Source organism: Somniosus microcephalus, chromosome 16 (assembly GCF_052327205.1).
Source record: "Somniosus microcephalus isolate GS21.2 chromosome 16, FLI_Smic_1.0, whole genome shotgun sequence".
Classification (NCBI taxonomy): Eukaryota; Metazoa; Chordata; class Chondrichthyes; order Squaliformes; family Somniosidae; genus Somniosus; species Somniosus microcephalus.
This window is the reverse complement of record NC_141002.1, coordinates 104,212,252-104,233,040: the sequence shown is the minus strand read 5'-3', so window position 1 is coordinate 104,233,040 and position 20,789 is coordinate 104,212,252. Positions and strand designations below refer to the sequence as shown.

The 20,789-nt window shown below is 49.3% G+C and overlaps 1 protein-coding gene across 6 annotated transcripts in view; it reads right to left on the bottom strand.

Moving 5' to 3' along the window:
• gas2l3 (growth arrest-specific 2 like 3) overlaps nt 1-6,773 on the bottom strand; it is a 59,579-nt gene extending 52,806 nt beyond the window's left edge. The window contains exons 1-2 of one of the 6 annotated variants that reach the window (XM_086009653.1): nt 6,670-6,773; nt 4,097-4,135 (exon numbers count right to left, since the gene is read on the bottom strand). The gene's annotated coding sequence lies outside the window, so the exon portion shown is untranslated. The other 5 variants (XM_086009654.1, XM_086009655.1, XM_086009657.1 and 2 more) reach the window with 5 other exon arrangements.
• Between the last annotated feature and the right edge of the window lie 14,016 nt (nt 6,774-20,789).

The window sequence follows — 20,789 nt, the reverse complement described above, 5'->3', positions numbered from 1 at the left end:
CGATTGTGGAGGCGGTACGCCGCTGGAGGCATTACCTCGCAGGCAAGCGATTTACCCTCCTCACCGACCAGCGTTCGGTCGCTTTTATGTTTAATAACAAGCTGAGGGGTAAAATCAAGAACGACAAGATCTTGAGGTGGAGAATCGAGCTATCCACCTACGATTATGATATCTTGTACCGGCCTGGTAAGCTGAACGAACCCCCTGACGCTCTATCGCGAATTACATGCGCCAGCGCGCAAATTGATAGACTTCAGACCCTCCACAACGACCTCTGCCACCCCGGGGTCACCAGGCTTTACCACTTCATTAAGGCCCGCAACCTGACCTACTCCATCGAGGAGGTCAGGACCATGACCAGGAACTGCCAGGCCTGTGCCGAGTGCAAACCGCACTTCTTTAGGCCGGACAGAGCAAGCCTGATCAAGGCCACCCGCCCCTTCGAGCGCCTGAGCATCGATTTTAAGGGGCCCCTCCCGTCCTCTGACCGTAATGTGTACTTCCTCAACATTGTTGATGAGTACTCCCGTTTCCCCTTTGCCTTCCCCTGCCCAGACATGACCAGCACCACGGTCGTTAAATGCCTGAACGACCTCTTTGCCTTGTTCGGGTTCCCAAACTATATACATAGTGACCGGGGCGCCTCCTTCATGAGCGAGGAACTCCGTCAGTTCCTACTAGCGAGAGGCATCGCCACTAGCAGGACCACCAGCTACAACCCCCCCGAGGGAACGGCCAGGTGGAAAGAGAGAACGCGACGGTATGGAAGGCCGTCCTCTTAGCCTTAAAGTCTAAGGGCCTCCCAACCTCTCGCTGGCAGGAGGTCCTCCCGGCGGCGCTGCATTCCACCCGGTCACTACTTTGCACTGCCATTAACGCCACCCCCCATGAACGAATGTTTGTTTTCCCCAGGAAGTCGACTACGGGAACCACGCTACCAACCTGGCTGACCTCTCCGGGGCCTGTCTTGCTGTGAAAGCACGTGAGGGCCCATAAAACGGACCCCCTGGTCGAGAGGGTGAACCTCCTGCACGCCAACCCCCAGTATGCCTACGTGGCATACCCAGACGGGCGGGAGGACACAGTCTCCTTACGAGACCTCGCACCCTCGGGCACTCCGGAGACACCACCGCTACCCCCCCCCACCACCCCCCCAATTCCAGCCCAGGTAGACGGTACGCCGGAACCCCAAGAGCCTTCGCCTACCTCGCAGACGCCAGCATTAACACCGGAGAACGCAACACCGCCGCTGCGACGATCAGACAGGCTTACGAGGCCTCCGGACAGACTGACATACTAGAACTGGTAGTACACTTCACCCCGCCGGACTCAAATCTAAACAAGGGGTGAATGTGGTAAACCACTTTTACCGTTCACTATCGTTACACTATAGTTATCACTGTTAGATCGTTTCCCTATAGTTATCACTGTTCACATTGTTGTATCACTGTACGAGGTCGCCTCTTGTCACGCTGCTATACCTGGGCTGACCACTGCCGACTCCGCCCATGGCTCCACCTACCTGCCCAGGTATAAAGGTGGTCGACTGGCTGGTATTCCTCCTTCTTGGATCCGATCACCCACGAGGGTGGGCTCTGTTATTTAGTCAATAAAAACCTATAGTTACTTTCTTAACTCGTCGCTTTTCATTGGACAAATTGATAGGTATATCACAGGGGACATGCTGCATTCCACCAAAGGATTAAGAGGAGCTTAGGAACCGATATATTCACAGGAATAAACACAGGGATACCATTCATTAATGCCCTAGATATACAAGGAGTCCAGAGTCGTGTGGAACGACTACAAGGGGTAATACAACAAATTTTAGAGAAGGAAACTGGTTTGGTTCGACAAGGATCAGAGTTGGGAGGACATACGATAAGGAAATTACTCAAGGGAATCAAGGTTATAGAGGACCATGCTAGCATTATCAACAAACTAAACCATAGAGATGAGGAACAGGCAAAAGATGGGGTAGGGAGAGGCTCGTCATACCTATGGCCAATGGATCACCGGGCAGTTAAAACACAATCTGGCACAGATAGAGTGAGGCAAGGTACCAGACTGGATTAACAGCACACAGCTCTATGGCCTGAGCCAGAATCCAGGCCCTTAGTGCTTGTACCCTCAAAAGGGATGACCAAAGTATATCCAGTGATACAAAAATGTAAAGCAGAAGTGACAGCAATGATAGGCATGGTACTCCTGATGCCAGTGGTGGGACTAGACACTACTCCATACCCACAGTACCAGGTAACAAATATAGGCATAGTGAGGGGTGAGACATACCTCCAATACTACCCAATTGATACCTATGCTATCAGGAAGTATGGTACAGGAAACTGTGTGTTATCCGGAGGCTAATTGTCCAGAATGCTCGAGCCACTGGCAAAAATCAGGTGCCGTTTTCATTAGGTTTTTTTTTCTCGTTGCTTTTTTTTTTCTTAACAGTCAAGCTCTGCATGGTCTGCTGAAGCTATTGCTAAGCTAGAGATGCTACAGAGACGCTAGGACTGTTTAGAAGCTGTGCAACAGGGTTTGTTGACAGATACAGAGCTCAGAAGCTTCCGTATCTTTCAACATTAGCGCTGGAGTGTCCGGCAGTTTTGAGGGAACGGCAACAGCTCGGTCCCGTCGGTGCTGGATAGCAACGTTTCCTGTACTATGAGAGGAGACTCCCTAAACGGATGCCACGGGAAAAGCACACTTACGATATGCCCACATCTGGTAGGAGAAGGCCCTAAGGATGAGTGCAGCTATAATAAGACAGAGGGGTGTGTGTTGGAATTATCACATGTTGATCACCATCACACCTGCTCGGGATATAGAGGTGAAGGGGAGTATTGTATAGCCACCAGAGAGTCGGAGTACCAATATAGTAACCTTGTATGTGCAATCACAATGCCTAACTTCTGCTTTACACCAAAGATCCCTGTGACAATTGGACACACCAGATTGGTGTATGTACATTCAAGAGGACATAAAACTAAAAATGTGCCAGGTAGTCTAAAGGACGAGTTGGTCAATTATGAAGATCTGGTAGGGGCCCCAATACCCCGCCTGCAAGAGGATCTGCAAGAAATGAAAGAGGATTTAAGTAAGATGGTGAAATACATAGTGCTGCAAAGGAATCTTGGGAAATTAGAAAGGGACATAGAGGTAGAGTTACAGGAAGTCCCGTGGTATGAGAAGCTGTGGGATTGGGGAATGAATGTCAACATACACCCATGGATCTGCATTATCTCAGATATTAGTGATAGTACAGTTAGTCATGGCTATAGGACAGGGAATAGCAGCATGCACCGCTTGTAAAAAGAAACGGACCAAACAAAGAACTAAAGCGAGTCGGAAAGAGCTGGAAAACACAAGTTCGCACTAAACATGATATATGCAGGGCCTCCCGAACCAGCGCCTGATCACTGCCTGGGGCAGGAGGCACAGCGATGCTTATACATGTGGTTTAACTTGGGCAAGGGCCAAGTACCAAAAGAGGGGATTGCAGTGGGGAAAGAGTTAAACTGACATCACTGGCAGTTTCACTGAATGGTGTAATAAAGACAATAATCTAATAGGCCTTTGCAGTAGTAAGCTTTTTCTAAGTTGCTGAACTGGCAGTTGAGATAACCTAGCCGGGCATGGAGCCATAAAGAGGCCTAAGAGGATGCAAGTTCTGTTCTGGCAGGAAAGTAAAACAATGAGTTGGAAGTAAAGAGGCCTAGAGAGGCAGGAAAGGAGGACAATGAGTCAGAAGTACAATGCTGATGAGACCCCATCTGGCATAAACAGAGGTCATAAGTGCAACAACAGCTTGTGGGATAACGGACATATACTTTTTTCGGTAATAAAGGCAGTACTTTAATGTAACGTGGCATAGGCAACCAATCAGTGAAGATGCATGTGGGCCAAGGTCCAATCAGGTGGTAGGAATGAGTTTTAACATGTGTATTGTAATGTATAAATTTGTACCAATTTGGAGAAGTCTGGCTAAGACAGAGCAGACTGTCGCCCCACCGGTGCAATAAAGACAACTTGACTATCGATCGAAAACCTTGTGTCGAATGTTGGTTTAAAATACTCCACAACAGATTCCCACCTCAGCTTTTCAAGTATTTCCTTTTCCTTTCCTTGTCACCTAATTTGTTCAACATAATGCACATAGGGTATAAAAAGAGTCAGTGTTTAGAAAGCACAAACAGCAAAGCACAAGTATTTCATCATCTCATCTCCATTTGACCCACCAAAGGTGCACAACCTGGGTTAGAAAGATCTTGCATTTCTATAGCGCCTCACACGAGCTCGGGACGCCCCAGAGCGCTTTACCGCCAATGAAGTACTTTAAGTGTAGTCACTGTTGTAATGTAGCAAACGCAGCAGCCAATTTGCACACAGCAAGCTCCCACAAACAGCAATGAAATAATGACCAGAAAATCAGGGATGCTCAAGAGGGCAGAATTAGAGGAGTGCCGAGATCTCGGAGGGTTGTACGGCTGGAGGAGGATACAGAGATAGGGAGGGGCGAGGCCACGGAGAGATTTGAACACAAGGATGATGATTTTTTTTTAAAAATTTTAAATCAAGGCGTTGCAAGGGAGCTTGCCAAGTAACTTGGCTGATGGACATATAACCGTCAAGACACTGCACCCATGGCATGATGGAACAAGATCGGACCAAATAACGTGCAACGGGAAGTGTTTTTTGCAGAGCAGGTTCAAAGGGCCCTGAGTCATTCACTCTCTCAATGTACTGATACACAGACTTGCTTTCCAGATCTACAAAGGTGTCAGCCGTGGCACAGTGGGTCGCACTCTCGCCTCCGAGTCAGAAGATCCTGGGTTCGAGTCCCACTCCAAAGACTTGAGCCCATAATCTAGGCTGACACGCCAGTGCTGTTGCTGAGGGAGCGCCGCACTGTCAGAGGCGCAGTCTTTTGGACGAGATGTTAAACCCAAGCCCCTTCTGTCCTCTCAGGTGGACGTAAAAGATCCCATGGTACTGTTTGAAAGAGCAGGGGAGTTCTCCCGGTGTACGGGGGCCAATATTTATTCCTCAAATCAACATCACTTAATAGATTATCTGGTCATTTATCTCGTCGTTATTTGTGGGATCTTCTTATGCGCAAATTGGCTGCTGCCTTTCGCTAATTTATGACTGTGACTTTAGTTTGAAAACACTTTACTGGCCGCAAGGAGCTTTGGGACGCTATACAAATGCAAGTTCTTTCTTTACTCTTTATTTCCACCCCACTTGCGCTCAGCAAATGCCAGTAACTTCTCCAGTGCCGTGGGATCTCTTCCGTCCACCCAAGGGGGGAGCCAGACGGTGCCTCGGTTTAACCTCCGACAGGTTGACACTGGCATCCCCCCCCCCCCCTTTCCCTGCCCCTCACCCTCTGGCCCTGGAGTAAGACCCTCCACCATCTCGCCCCCATCACATCTTAAAAACCTTATTACAAATCGCACGAGGTGGTCCCGGGCAACTGGATCACAGCAGCGAGCGCGAAAATGGACATTTCATAATTAGACTGCGAGCAGCTGCTTCCCGAGGTCCCTGAGCTTTGAACTCATTGCGTTCTGTTAAAACGCTAATAAATGGAGCTTTAAACAACCATTGCGGAAATCAGTGACAGTCTATAAAGTTCAGAGATATTCCCTGGGCTAGAGACAGTATTGGACTCTGTCTAGACAAAACTGTGACCTGGTGTCAGTTTAACAAAAAAACCTGCAAGAATACATTTACAGTATTAAGGTTATTAGATATAAATTATGCAAAATATTTAAACAGCTTTATAATACTTACACTGAAAGCTACAAGTTTAATTAAACTGATGGGGCTTGAACTGGATCTGAAATGCGAAACCTTAGCTCATCTGATAAAGTGCTCGAAGCCGTATCCTGGATCCCACCCTGTAGCAAGTCCTGCTCACCCCTAATCCTCACCCCCTCAGCACTGCCCTGGAGTGTCAGCCTAGACTTTGTGCTCAAGTCCCTGGAGTGCGGCTCGAACCCACAACCTGCTGACTCAGAGACACCAATGCCACAGCGGACGTCTCCATAAATTGCATCGTGCTACATCTCTCTGCACCTTCTAAAGCCTCCTTAACACAGAGCACTTTAACCATTCCCATCCAACACCACCCCCCCCCCCTTCCCCCCGGGGTCTGATCCCCACCTGCGAAGCACCTGGAGAGCAGCTTTAAAGTTGCTCGATAAAAGTGGGGGTTGGGATCCTGGAGCACAGTTGGGAATCTGTCTTTAACCCCCCAGGCCAGTGCCCCCCACCCCTCTCCATCTAAAAATCACTGTCCCACAATCAGCCAGTCCAGAGAACTAACCACGCCCACACCGCCTGACTGACATCTCAGTGGGCCAATAGCAGCAGTCCTGGACCCTCACCCCAAGCTCACCACCAATGGAAGCAGCGCCCACCTGTAGCCCTGGGAGCCCCCCAGTGACGGGGGGGTGGACGGGAGCCCCCTCCCCCGGCTCAGTCTCACTGGGAGCCGCGGCCCCGGAGCTGACACATTGTTTCTTTTCTCGGATACAAAGTCTCACTGGGGGGGCGGGGCTCCTGCCCACTGTCCCGGGGCTCTCTCCTCCGGCCGCTTCCTCAGCTCCTGGGTCCCGGGCTGTCCTGTACCTAGTTGTCCTGTCCCGGGTGGTCCTGTACCTGGTTGGTCTGCACTGGGTTCTCCTCTCTCGGGTCTCTCTCCTCCGACCACTTTCTCAACTCTTGTTAAACCGCCATTCACCCCGCAGGCAGCGCAATTCGAAACAGCCAATCACAACCTCAGCTTTAGCGTGTAGGGGCGGGGTTTATGGAGAAGGGGCGGGGCTATGGAGAAGGGGCGGGGCCCGGCGCAGCACCAATCGGCACATTGAAAGAGCGCTCACCGACCCAACACACACTGCCTCTACACACAGCATCACAGAATCATCAATACATAGCAGTGTCTCAATCAATTCAATTCAATTCAAATCGCTTTATTGGCATGACAAGGTACATCTTATGTTGCCAAAGCATCGAAAAACATTCATGGTTGTACACAAAAATACAGATCTATCCATACAGTGTATAAACAGATATATCCTGAGTGTATAAATATACTTTCATATAATTTGTATATACTCTTTTCTTATATTTAGTGGTTGTCCCTCTGTTTATGGCAAGCTGTAACATAGTGTGCCGCTAAGGTTACACAATTTCTCTCTCCCCTAGTAGGTATGGGAGTTTTTGGTCGTCATTCAAATTTCTGAATTCCGGGCATATTTTTGTGAATTTTGGGTAGAAATTCTCCCTAATGCCCTGATATTTTCTACAAGCTGTGAGGAAGTGCATCTCTGTCTCCACCACTCCCTGACTGCAGTGAGAGCATATCCTGTCCTCTCTTGGTAGCCGGGTCTGCCTGTGTCTACCTTTTTCGATCGCCAGGCTATGTTCACTAAGTCTGTACATTGTCAAGGTTTTTCTCAGTTTGCTATCCTTTACCATGGTCAGGTAATCAGCCATGTTGTATTGTCTGTTTAGGGCCAAGTAGCAATTGAGTTTGCTTTGGGTTTTTGTTGTTTCTGTCCAATATGACAGATATTTTTCCTTTTGCTTAGCGACGATTGTGTTGGGTCGAATTCTTTGTGTTACGCTGTCACTGTCCTGGGGCTGGTTATTGTTAGTAGTGTTAGTAGTTACTTCACTGAGTCCCAGGACTAGTTGACTGAGGGTATTCTTTATGGTCCTCTCTTGGCATTTCAGGGCTTCGTAATGATAGCAGTGGGGGTTGCTCATTTCTAGGTGTTTCCAAAATTTGGTGGCTCTTTTTTGGATAGTGATTATTAATGGATATTGGCCTAGTTCTGCCCTGCATGCAATCTCTCCTGCTTTCTATCCTATCACTGACCTCTTTTGTTCTTTTATCCCCTCCCCATTTTCCCAGCCCCCAAACCTGCTTTCCATTTCCTGCTTTTTTCCAGTTCTGACGAAGGGTCATCGACCTGAAACGTTGACTCTTTCTCTCTCCACGGATGCTGCCCTGGCCTGCTGAGTTTTTCCAGAGTTTTCTGTTGCTATCACAGCATCATAGAATGGTTACAGCAGAGCAGGCCATTCGGCCCGTCGAGCCCGTGCCGGCTCTCTGCAAGAGCACTTCAGCTGGTCCCACTCCCCCGCCCTTTCCCCGTAGCCCTGCAAATTTTTTTCCTTCAGGTTTTTATCCAACTCCCTTTTGAAAGCCACGATTGAATCTGCCTCCACCACCCTTTCAGGCAGTGCATTCCAGATCCTAACCACTCGCTGCGTAAAAACGTTTTTCCTCATGTCGCCTTTGGTTCTTCTGCCAATCACCTTAAATCTGTGTCCTCTGGTTCTCAACCCTTCCGCCAATGGGAACAGTTTCTCTCTATCTACTCTGTCCAGACCCCTCATGATTTTGAACAAATCTCCTCTCAATCATCTCTGCTCCAAGGAGAACAACCCCAGCTTCTCCAGTCTATCCACATAACTGAAGTCCCTCATCCCTGGAACCATTCTCGTAAATCTTTTCTGCACCCTCTCTAAGGCCTTCACACCCTTCCTAAAGTGCGGTGCCCAGAATTGGACACAATACTCCAGTTGAGGCTGAACCAGTGTTTTATACAGGTTCATCATAACTTCCTTGCTTTTGTGCTCTATGCCTCTATTTATGAAGCCCAGGATCCCGTATGCTTTTTTAACCACTTTCTCAACCTTCAACGATTTGTGCACAGTCTCTCTGTTCATGCACCCCTATTAGGATTGTACCCTTTAGTTTATATTTCCTCTCCTCATTCTTTCTACCAATGGTACTACCTACTATGGTCTGTATTCTCTCCTTGGTTTTTTCTGCGTTAAATTTTATTTGCCACATGTCCGCCCATTCCACCAGCCTGTCTATGTCTTCCTGAAGTCTATCACTATCCTCCTCACTGTTCACTATACTTCCAAGTTTTGTGTCATCTGCAAATTTTAAAATTGTGCCCTGTACACACAAATCCAAGTTATTAATATATATCAAGAAAAGCAGTGGTCCTAGAACTGACCCCTGGGGAACACCATTGTATACCTTCCTCCAGTCCGAAAAACAACCGTTCACCACTACTCTCTGTTTCCTGTCACTTAGCCAATTCCGTATCCATGCTGCCACTGTCCCTTTTATTCCATGGGCTTCAACTTTGCTGGCAAGCCTATTATGTGTATATACACACACTGTATGCACACACACATTTACCCATATTACATATAGAATATATCTATACACACTTTATATATATATATATTTTATATAAGTATAAAAAGCATTTAGATATTATATATATTGTATGTACAGGCACATATTTATATATGTACATTATTATATAACATATACGCACACACTTTATATACATTTTATGTACGTACACATATTGTTTTCATGTATACACATTATTTACACATCACACATAACAAGGCCATAAAAATGTGAACTAAGCACTGTGGTAAACCACTGTTATTGTTTTCATTGTTGTTCACTACTGTTATCGTTATTGCACATCGTTACCTCTTGCTACTCACTGTGTACCAATGCATGCCTCAGCTGGCTCCGCCTACATGACCTGGTATAAAGGTGGCTGCCCGGCAACCCACTTCCTTCTTGGAACCAGTCGTCCACGAGAGGCATGCTCTGTTCTTTAGTTAATAAAAACCTTTTCATTACTTTCCTAATTCATCGCCTTTTATGGAGTAATTGATAAGCGTATCAAGCACTAGGGTTCATTTCTAGAGGGTTAGAATTGAAAACATAGAACCATAGAAGATAGGAGCAGGAGTAGGCCATTCGGCCCCTCGAGCCTGCTCCGCCATGCAATGAAGATCATGGCTGATCATCCAAATTCAGTACCCTGTCCTTGCGTTCTCCCCATATCCCTTGATCCCTTTAGCCTTAAGAAATATATTCAACTCCTTCTTGAATATATTTAATGAATTGGCCTCAACTGCCTTCTGTGGTGGAGAATTCCACAGGTTCACCACTCTCTGGGTGAAGAAATTCCTCCTCATCTCAGTCCTAAATGGCTTACCCCTTATCCTTAGACTGTGACCCCTGGTTCTGGATTCCCCGGCCATCAGGAACATCCTTCCTGCATCTAGTCTGTCTAGTCCTGTTAGAATTTTATAAGTTTCAATGAGATCCCCTCTCATTCTTCTAAACTCCAGCGAGTACAAGCCCAATCGACCCAATCTCTCCTCATACGTCATTCCTGCCATCCCAGGTATCAGTCTGGTGAATCTTCGCTAAACTCCTTCCATGGCAAGAACATCCTTCCTCAGATAAGGCGACCAAAACTGCACACAATACTCAAGGTGTGGTCTCACCAAGGCCCTGTACAACTGCAGCAAAACATCCTTGTTCCTGTACTCGAACCCTCTTGCTACGAAGGCCTTCTTAACCGCCTGCTGCACCTGCATGCTTACCTTCAGCGACTGGTGCACAAGGACGCCCAGGCCTCATTGCACTTCCCCTTCTCCCAATCTATTGCCATTCAGATAGTAGTGAAGTTATGCTAAACTTGTATAGAACGTTGGTTCGACCACACTTGGAGTACTGTGAACAATTCTGGTCTCCATATTATCAAAAGGATATAGAGGCACTGGAGAAGGTGCAAAAAAGATTTACTAGAATGATGCCAGAGCTGAGAGGCTATACCCATCAGGGTGGGGCACTTTTCTCTAGAAAAGAGAAGGATGAAGGGTGACCTGACAGAGGTCTTTAAAATTATGAAAGGGTTTGATGGGGTGGACGTAGAAAAAACGTTTCCACTTGTGGGGGAGACCAGAACTAGAGGCCATCAATATAAGATAGTCACTAATAAATCCAATAGGTAATTCAGGAGAAACCTCTTTACCCAGAGAGTGGTGAGAATGTGGAACTCGCTACCACAGGGAGTGGTTGAGGCGAATAGCAGAGATACATTTAAGGGGAGGCTGGAGAAACACATGAGGGAGAAAGGAATAGAAGGATATGCTGATGGGGTGAGATGAAGAGGGGTGGGAGGAGGCTCGTGTGGAGCAGAAACACCGGCACGGAGCCATTGGGCCGAATGGCCTGTTTCTGTGCTGTACGTACTATGTAATAAAAACTATGGTCTGTATTCTCTACTTGTTTTTTTTTATTCATTCTTGGGATGTGGGCATCGCTGGCAATGCCAGCATTTATTGCCCATCCCTAATTGCCGTCGAGAAGGTGGTGGTGAGCCGCCTTCTTGAACTGCTGCAGTCCTTGTGGTGAAGGTGCTCCCACAGTGCTGTTAGGGACGAAGTTCCAGGATTTTGACCCAGCGATGATGAAGGATCAGCGATATATTTCCAAGTCAGGATGGTGTGTGACTTGGAGGGGAACTTGGAGGTGGTGGTGTTCCCATGCGCCTGCTGCCCTTGTCCTTCTAGGTGGTGGAGGTCGCGAGTTTGTGAGGTGCTGTCGAAGAAGCCTTGATGAGTTGCTGCAGTGCATCTTGTAGATGGTACACACTGCAGCCACGGTGCGCCAGTGGTGGAGGGAGTGAATGTTTATATAGACTCTGGAACAGTTCCCATGGATTGGAGGGTAGCTAATGTAACCCCCCTATTTAAAAAAGGTGGTAGAGAAAAAACAGGGAATTATAGACCGGTAAGCCTGACATCGGTAGTGGGGAAAATGCTAGAGTCCATTATAAAAGATGTAATAGCAGAGCACTTGGAAAACAGTGACAGGATCGGACAAAGTCAACATGGATTTACAAAAGGTAAATTATGCTTGACTAATCTACTGGAATTTTTTGAGGATGTAACTGGTAGAATAGATAAGGGAGAACCAGTGGATGTGGGGTATTTGGACTTTCAGAAGGCTTTCGATAAGGTCCCGCATAAGAGATTGGCGTGCAAAGTTAAAGCACATGGGATTGGGGGTAAGGTACTGACTTGGATAGAGAACTGGTTGGCAGAGAGGAAGCAAAGAGTTGGAATAAACGGGTCTTTTTCCGAGTGGCAGGCAGTGACTAGTGGGGTACCGCAGGGATCGGTGCTAGGACCCCAGTTATTCACAATATATATTAATGATCTAGACGAGGGAACTAGATGTACTATCTCCAAGTTTGCAGATGACACAAAGCTTGGTGGACGTGTGTGCTGTGAGGAGGATGCAGAGAAACTCCAGTATGATTTGGACAAGTTGGGCGATTGGGCAGATGCATGGCAGATGCAGTATAATGTGGATAAATGCGAGGTTATCCACTTTGGTGGCAAAAACAGGAAGGCAGATTATTATCTGAATGGCAATAGATTGGGAGAAGGGGAAATGCAACGAGACCTGGGTGTCCTTGTGCACCAGTCGCTGAAGGTAAGCATGCAGGTGCAGCAGGCGGTTAAGAAGGCAAATGGTAAGCTGGTCTTCATAGCGAGAGGGTTTGAGTACAGGAGCAAGGATGTCTTGCTGCAGTTGTACAGGGCCTTGGTGAGACCACACCTTGAGTATTGTGTGCAGCTTTGGTTGCCTTATCTGAGGAAGGATGTTCTTGCCATGGAGGGAGTGCAGCGAAGGTTCACCAGACTGATACCTGGGATGGCAGGAATGACGTATGAGGAGAGATTGGGTCGATTGGACTTGTACTCGCTGGAGTTTAGAAAAATGAGGGGGGATCTCATTAAAACTACTAAAATTCTAACAGGAGTAGACAGACTAGATGCAGGAAGGCTGTTCCCGATGGCAGGGGAGTCCAGAACCAGGGGTCACAGCCTAAGGATAAGGGGTAAGCCATTTAGGACTGAGATGAGGAGGAATTTCTTCACCCAGAGAGTGGTGAACCTATGGAATTCTCTACCACAGAAGGCAGTAGAGGCCAATTCATTAAATATATTCAAGGAGTTAGATATATTTCTTAAGGCTAAGGGGATCAAGGGATATGGGGAGAAAGCAGGGACAGGGCACTGAGTTTGGATGATCAGCCATGATCTCATTGAATGACGGAGCAGGCTCGAGGGGCCGAATGGCCCACTCCTGCTCCTATCTTCTATGTTTCTGTGTTAATGTGGCGGATGGGGTGCCAATCAAGCGGGCTGCTTTATCATGAATGGTGTCGAGCTTCTTGAGTGTTGTTGGAGCTGCACTCATCCAGGCAAGTGGAGAGTATTCCATCACACTCCTGACTTGTGCCTTGTAGATGGTGGAAAGGCTTTGGGGAGTCAGGGGGTGAGACACTCACCACAGAATACCCAGCCTCTGACCTGCTCTTGTTGCCACTTCTTCTTTTCTTAGGCAGTCCCTCAGAACCGAGGATGACTTGCCTCCACACTAAAAATGAGTTCTCAGGTGACTGATGAGTCCAATGCAGGACCTACAGTCTCTGTCACAGGTGGGGCAGACGGTGGTTGAAGGGACGGGTGGGTGGGGTGCTTGGGTTGACATGTGCTCCTTGTGCTGCCTGCGCTTGGCTTCCGCTTGCTCCTGCCGAAGAGACTCGAGGTGTTCGGCGCCTTCCCGGATGCTTCTCCTCCACTTTGTGCGGTCTTGGGCCGAGGATTCCCAGGTGTCGGTGGGGATGTTGCACTTTTTCAAGGAAGCTTTGAGGGTGTCCTTGAAGCGTTTCCTCTGCCCACCTGGGGCTCTCTTGCCGTGTCGGAGCTCCGAGAAGAGCGCTTGTTTTGGGAGTCTCGTATCGGGGATGCAGACGATGTGGCCCGTCCATCGGAGCTGATTGATCGTGGTCAAAGCTTCGATGCTGGGGCTGTTGGCCTGAGCAAGAACACTGACGTTGGCGCCTATCCTGCCAATGGATTTACAGGATCTTGCAGAGGCAGCGTTGGTGGTACCTCTCCAATGCTTTGAGGTGCCTGCTGTACATGGTCCATGTCTCTGAAGCATACAGGAGGGCGGGTATCAGTGCTGCTCTGTAGACCGTGAGCTTGGTGCTGGGTTTGAGGTCCTGGTCTTCAAATACTCTCTTCCTCAGGCGACCGAAGGCTGCACTGGCACACTGAAGGTGATGTTGGACTTTGCCATCGACGTCTGCCCTTGTTGACAGTAGGCTCCCAAGGTATGGAAAGTGGTCCACGTTGTCCAAGGCCTCATCTTGGATTTTGATAATCGGGGAGCAGTACTGTGTGGTGGGGTTAGGTTGGTAGAGGACCTTTGTCTTATGGATGTTTAGTGTAAGGCCCATGCTCTCGTACGCTTCGGTGAAGGTGTTGACGATGGTTTGAAGTTCGACCTCAGAGTGTGCGCAGACGCAAGCGTCGTCTGCATACTGTTATTCCATGACAGAGGATGGGATGACCTTGGATCTGGATTGGAGGCGACGGAGGTTGAACAGTTTCCCGTTTGTTCTGTAGATTAGCTCCACTCCAGTGGGGAGCTTACTGAAGGTGAGATGGAGCATTGCAGCCAGGAAGATCGAGAAGAGTGTTGGTGCAGTGACACAGCCTTGCTTGACCCCGGTCCGTACGTGAATTGGGTCTGTGGTGGATCCATTGGTCAGGATCACGGCTTGCATGTCATTGTGAAGCAGGCGGAGGATGGTGACAAACTTTTGCGGGCAGCCGAATTTGAGGAGGACACTCCATAATCCCTCACGGTTGTCAGTGTCGAAGGCCTTTGTGAGATCAAAGAAGGCCATGTACAGCGGTTGGTGCTATTCCCTGCATTTCTCTTGTAGTTGACGTACAGTGAAGATCATGTCCATTGTGCCCCTTACAGTGTTTATGTGGCTGGTCCAGTTATGTTTCTGGTCAATGGTGAGCCCCCAGGATGTTGATGGTGGGGGATTCGGTGATGGTAATGCCGTTGAATGTCAAGGGGCAGTGGTTAGGTTCTCGCTTGTTGGAGATAGTCTTTGCCTGGCACTTGTGTGGTGCGAATGTTACCTGCCACTTATCAGCCCAAGCCTGATTGTTGTCCAGGTCTTGCTGCATGCGGGCATGGACTGCTTCATTATCTGAGGAGTTATGAGTGTCACTGAACACTGTGCAGTCATGAGTGAACATCCCCACTTCTGACCTTATGATGGAGGGAAGGTCATTGATGAAACAGCTGAAGATGGTTGGGCCTAGGATACTGCCCCGAGGAACTCCTGCAGCGATGTCCTGGGGCTGAGATGATTGACCTCAACAATCACAGCCATCTTCCTTTGTGCTAGGTATGACTCCAGCCAGTGGAGAGTTTTCTCCCTTGATTCCCATTGACTTCAGTTTTACTAGGGCTCCTTGATGCCACACTCGGTCAAATGCTGCCTTGATGTCAAGGGCAGTCACTCTCACCTCACCTCTGGAATTCAGCTCCTTTGTCCATGTTTGGACCAAGGCCGTAATGAGGTCAGGACCGAGCGGTCCTGGTGGAACCCAAACTGGGCATCAGTGAGCAGGTTATTGGTGAGTAAATGCCGCTTGATAGCACCGTCGACGACACCTTCCATCACTTTGCTGATGATTGAGAGTAGACTGATGGGGCGGTAATTGGCTGGGTTGGATTTGTCCTACTTTTTGTGGACAGGACATACCTGGGCAGTTTTCCATATTGTTGCATAGATGCCAGTGTTGTAGCTATACTGGAACAGCTTGGCTAGAGGCGCGGCTAGTTCTGGAGCACAAGTCTTCAGCACGATAGCTGGGATGTTGTCAGGGCCCACAGCCTTTGTTGTATCCAGTGCACTCAGCCATTTCTTGATATCACGTGGAGTGAATCAAATTGGCTGAAGATTGGCTTCTGTGATGGGGGGGGACCTTGGGAGTAGGCCGATATGGATCATCCACTCGGCACTTCTGACTGAAGATGGTTGTAAACGCTTCAGCCTTGTCTTTTCCACTCACGTGCTGGGCTCCACCATCATTGAGGATGGGGGTATTCATGGAGTCTCCTCCCCCGTTAGTTGTTTAATGGTCCACCACCATTCACGACTGGATGTGGCAGGACTGCAGAGCTTTGATCTGATCCGTTGATTGTGGGATCGCTCAGCTCTGTCTATAGCATGCTGCTTCCGCTTTTTAGCATGCATGTAGTCCTGTGTTGCAGTTTCCCCAGGTTGGCAGCTTATTTTTACGTACACCTGGTGCTGCTCCTGCCATGCTCTTCTACGCTCCTTATTGAACCAGGGTTGGTCCCCTGGCTTGATGGTAATGGTAGAGTGAGGGATATGCCGAGCCATGAGGTTACAGATTGTGGTGGAATACAATTCTGCTGCTGCTGATGGCCCACAGCGCCTCATGGATGCCCAGTTTTGAGCTGCTAGATCTGTTCTGAATCTATCCCATTTAGCACGGTGGTAGTGCCACACAATACAATGGAGGGTATCCTCAGTGAGAAGATGGGACTTTGTCTCCACAATGACTGTGCGGTGGTCACTGCTACCAATGCTGTCATGGACAGATGCATCTGCGACAGGTAGATTGGTGAGGATGAGGACAAGTAGGTTTTTCCCTCGTGTTGGTTCGCTCACTACCTGCCGCAGGCCCAGTCTGGCTGCTACCTCCTTCAGGACTCAGCCAGCTGTGGTGCTACCGAGCCACCCTTGATGATGGACATTGAAGTCCCCCACCCAGAGAACATTCTGTGCCCTTGTTACTCTCAGTGCTTCTTCCAAGTGGTGTTCAACATGGAGGAGTACTGATTCATCAGCTGAGGGAGGGCAGTAGGTGGTAACCAGCAGGAGGTTTCCTTGCCCATGCTTGACCTGAAGCCATGAGACTTCATGGGGTCCGGAGTCAATGCTGAGGACTCCCAGGGCCACTCCCTCCTGACTGTACACCACTGTGCCACCACCTCTAGTGGGTCTGTCCTGCCGGTGGGACAGGGCATACCCAGGGATGGTGATGGAGGAGTTTGGGACATTGGTTGAAAGGTATGATTCTAAAGGATAGAAATTGTGCTTCTTTGTGCCTCCCGTTAGCACCCTCGAAGGCACTAACAGGGCGCAAATGGGTTTGCGACTGGGTGCGGCAATATCAACGCCTCCAGTGGCGGTGCTAAAACGTTGTGCCCCGAGCTCCTGCACCCGGAGATCATGACGTCATTGCCGTGCGCAGCGCCCTGGATGAAAAATTCCCTCTCGGCCCCTGCTTGTGCGCCTGCCATTAACGACGGGTAGAGGAGGTGGCTTTCAGTCGGGTGCCCCCTGGAGGAGGTGGCTTTCAGTCGAATGGTCCCTGGAGGAGGCAGCTTTCAGTCGGGTGCCCCCTGGAGGAGGCGGCCTTCAGTCGAATGGTCCCTGGAGGAGGCAGCTTTCAGTCGGGTGCCCCCTGGAGGAGGTGGCTTTCAGTCGAATGGTCCCTGGAGGAGGTGGCTTTCAGTCGGGTGCCCCCTGGAGGAGGCGGCCTTCAGTCGAATGGTCCCTGGAGGAGGCAGCTTTCAGTCGGGTGCCCCCTGGAGGAGGTGGCTTTCAGTCGAATGGTCCCTGGAGGAGGCAGCTTTCAGTCGGATGTCCTCTGGAGGAGGCAGCTTTCAGTCGGGTGTCCCCTGGAGGAGGTGGCTTTCAGTCGGATGTCCTCTGGAGGAGGCGGCCTTCAGTCGAATGGTCCCTGGAGGAGGCGGCTTTGAGTTGGATGTCCCCTGGAGGAGGCGGCGCTATTTAAAGGCGTCCACATCCGGTTTAGTTTTCGTCGGCCAACAATGCTGCGTTGTTAATTTCACTAAGAGGTGTTTTGACCGATTTGCGCATTTTGCATTTCAACGCATGTTCTGGTACATAAAGATTATGGAGTTTCATTGAGGGGAGATTTGAAAGTGCAGTATTTGTATCCTTTCCTGGGGACTGTACTGGCACTGGACCTCGCCCTCCAGCGTCAACGTGGGAGGCAACTGAGGCTCAGAGAAAGAGTGCAAAATGTGGCCAGAGGTAGGAGGGCCAACAGGGCTCTCAACAGGAGGCCTTACCCACCCAGGATATTCCAGCAGCAGTTCTCCTGCATGAATCTCACTGAGGACCAGTGTGTTAGAAGGCTTCGCTTCAGCAAGGACGTGGTCACAGAGCTCTGCCACCTCCTGCAGCCTGACCTGCAGCCTCAGACCAGGATCACCACGGCTCTCTCAGTGGCAGTCAAGGTCACCGTCACCCTCAATTTCTACGCCAGCGGATCATTGCAGTGTGCGACAGGCGACATCACCAACATCTCCCAGTTTGCCGTCCATTGCTCCATCTGTCAGGTCACAGATGCTCTCTACAGAAGGAGAAGGGACCACATTTCCTTCTTCATGACTAGAGAGAAGCAGCGCGAGCATGCATGTGGCTTTTGTAATGTATATACCTTTAAGGGGGGAACTACTTTTTACAGCTCATGTATACTGCAGTACCAGCAGTAACCACACCTGTATATAGCACTGAGTAGTAATCTGTACAGTTCAGTTCCAGAGTGAGCCACGTTGAGTAAACACCTGTTGTACCGTTCTCCTGCAGTCTTGTGTCTTATTACTCTCGGACACAACATTGGCGACGAGACAAATTCGATCCTACCTGCAACTCTGCATCACCTCCCAAGGATTCGCTCCTGGAGACCAGTAGATTGGAGGTCAAGGCCAGAGACATGGGCGTCGACCACGGGCAACCGCCCAGTCATCCAGCAGAGACTCGAGAATTGCGGGGGAGGCTGTTGAGAGCCAGGCTTGGCTTTCCAGTCACGGTGGTCCAGCGAAACGGGCCGGCAACAGGTAGTGCGCAGGCCCTTCCCGGACAGCGGCGGGCTAGAGCCCGACCGAGCGGCACAGCAAAGGGCCGAGCAGCGTCGACGGGGGAGAGAGAGGGCAGAGCGCACAGGGCGCAGCCGGTGTTCAGGGGCCGAGCAGCGTCGAGGAGAGGGAGAGAGATGGGCAGAAACCCGCGAGGTGCCGCCATTGTCACGAGGACCGCTGAGAGTGGCGTTGGCAGCAGCGCAGGAGAAGCGCGCAAAACCTACAGGCCTCCGCCATTGCCACGAGAACTGCCGAGAGCGGCGTTGGCAGCAGCGGGGGAGGAAGGAAAGCGCGGGAGACGCCATTTTAAGCCATTTTAAACCACACCCAAAATGCCGAAGAGTGGCAGTATCACCGCATTTGACAATGAAGTCGAAGATTGGACTACATATGTCGAACGAATAGAGGTATACTGCAAGGCAAATGAGGTGTCAGATGACAAGAAAGCGCTGGTACTGTTAAATGTAATGGGTGCAAAGACGTATGGCGTATTACGAAATCTAGTAACCCCAGCGAAGCCAGTGGAAAAGAGTTTTGGAGACATAGTGACGATACTACAGGAACATTTAAACCCCACACCGCTGCTGATAGCAGAAAGATTCAAGTTTCACAAACGGAACCAGCATAAGGATGAAAGCAATGCTGAATATTTAACAGAACTGCGCAAACTATCGAAACACTACCAGTTTGGAACAGGACTGCAGGTACCTTAAGGGACAAGTTTGTGTGTGGGCTTCAAAGTGAAGGAACCCAGAAACGGCTTTTATCTGAAAAGGACCTTAAGCTGGACAAGGCTTTCAGCATTGCGGTATCATATGAAGCAGCAGCATGGGGCGCTGCAGAGATACAACAGAGACCGCAAGAATATGGCACAAACGAAATGTCATACAGAACAGAGAAGTGCTATCGCTGCGGCAGAACAACACACGACCAGAATGATTGCTGGTTCAAAGACAAAGTGTGCAGACAGTGTGGAAAAGTAGGACACATAGCACGAGGCTGCAGGTCGGGAAAGAAAACCAGCAATAAGAAATCTCCAAAAGAAAAGTACAAGAAGGTACATAAGGTGACGGAGAATAGTTCAGACAAACAAAAGAGTGATACCGACTCCGAAAACAGGGAGCTGGGTTGTCTGAAACTACATAATGTGATCAAAACGGAGGATCACCGAACCATTTGGGTCACTCTCAAGATAGCAGGAGTCCAGGTAAAAATGGAATTGGACACAGGATCAGCCCTAACAGTCATAAACCGACGGGACTACGAGCAGCTATTCTCACACATACCCTTGAGAGACACAAAAATTATTTTGAAGACGTACACGGGGCAAAAAGTCTACCCCAAAGGAAAAATAAGGGTGACCGTTATATATAACGGTAAGGAAACACCAAAACTAGACCTGTATGTATTGCAAGATGGAGGACCACCATTACTGAGATGTGAATGGATCCGGAAAATACAGCTGGATTCGCATTCCATACAAGCACTGACTGTGGCTGCCAAAAAGGATGACGACGTCACACCTGGGCGACTGTCAAAGATCCTAACCGACAGGCAAGAAGTGTTCCAGCAAGGACTCGGAACACTAAAAGGCATGACAGCAACAATAAAAATCGAAGAAAACGCAAGCCCAAAATTTTTTAAGGCCAGACCGGTACCTTATGCGATCCGCCCAGCCATCAAAGCAGAGCTGGAGAGTTTGGAACGTTCAGGAGTACTGTCCAAGGTAGACTGGAGCGAGTGGGCTACACCCATCATCCCTGTGATGAAAAAGTCATTGAGCAGCACGCCTGGGGAACCAAGGAAGGTTCGCATCTGTGGGGACTTTAAGGTAACAGTGAACCCAGTCCTTCACACCGTACAATATCCGCTTCCGCGGATTGAAGATATTTTCGCCTCGCTATCTGGAGGGAAATGCTTCACTAAGATTGATCTGGCCCAGGCGTATCTGCAAATGGAGGTAGAAGAAGCATCAAAAAAATACCTCACAATCAACACCCATAAAGGTCTCTACCAATACAACCAGCTGGTATTCGGGGTAGCATCCGTTCCGGCTATTTGGCAAAGGGCAATGGAACAAGTCCTGCAAGGGATCCCAGGGACCCAGTGTTATTTGGAC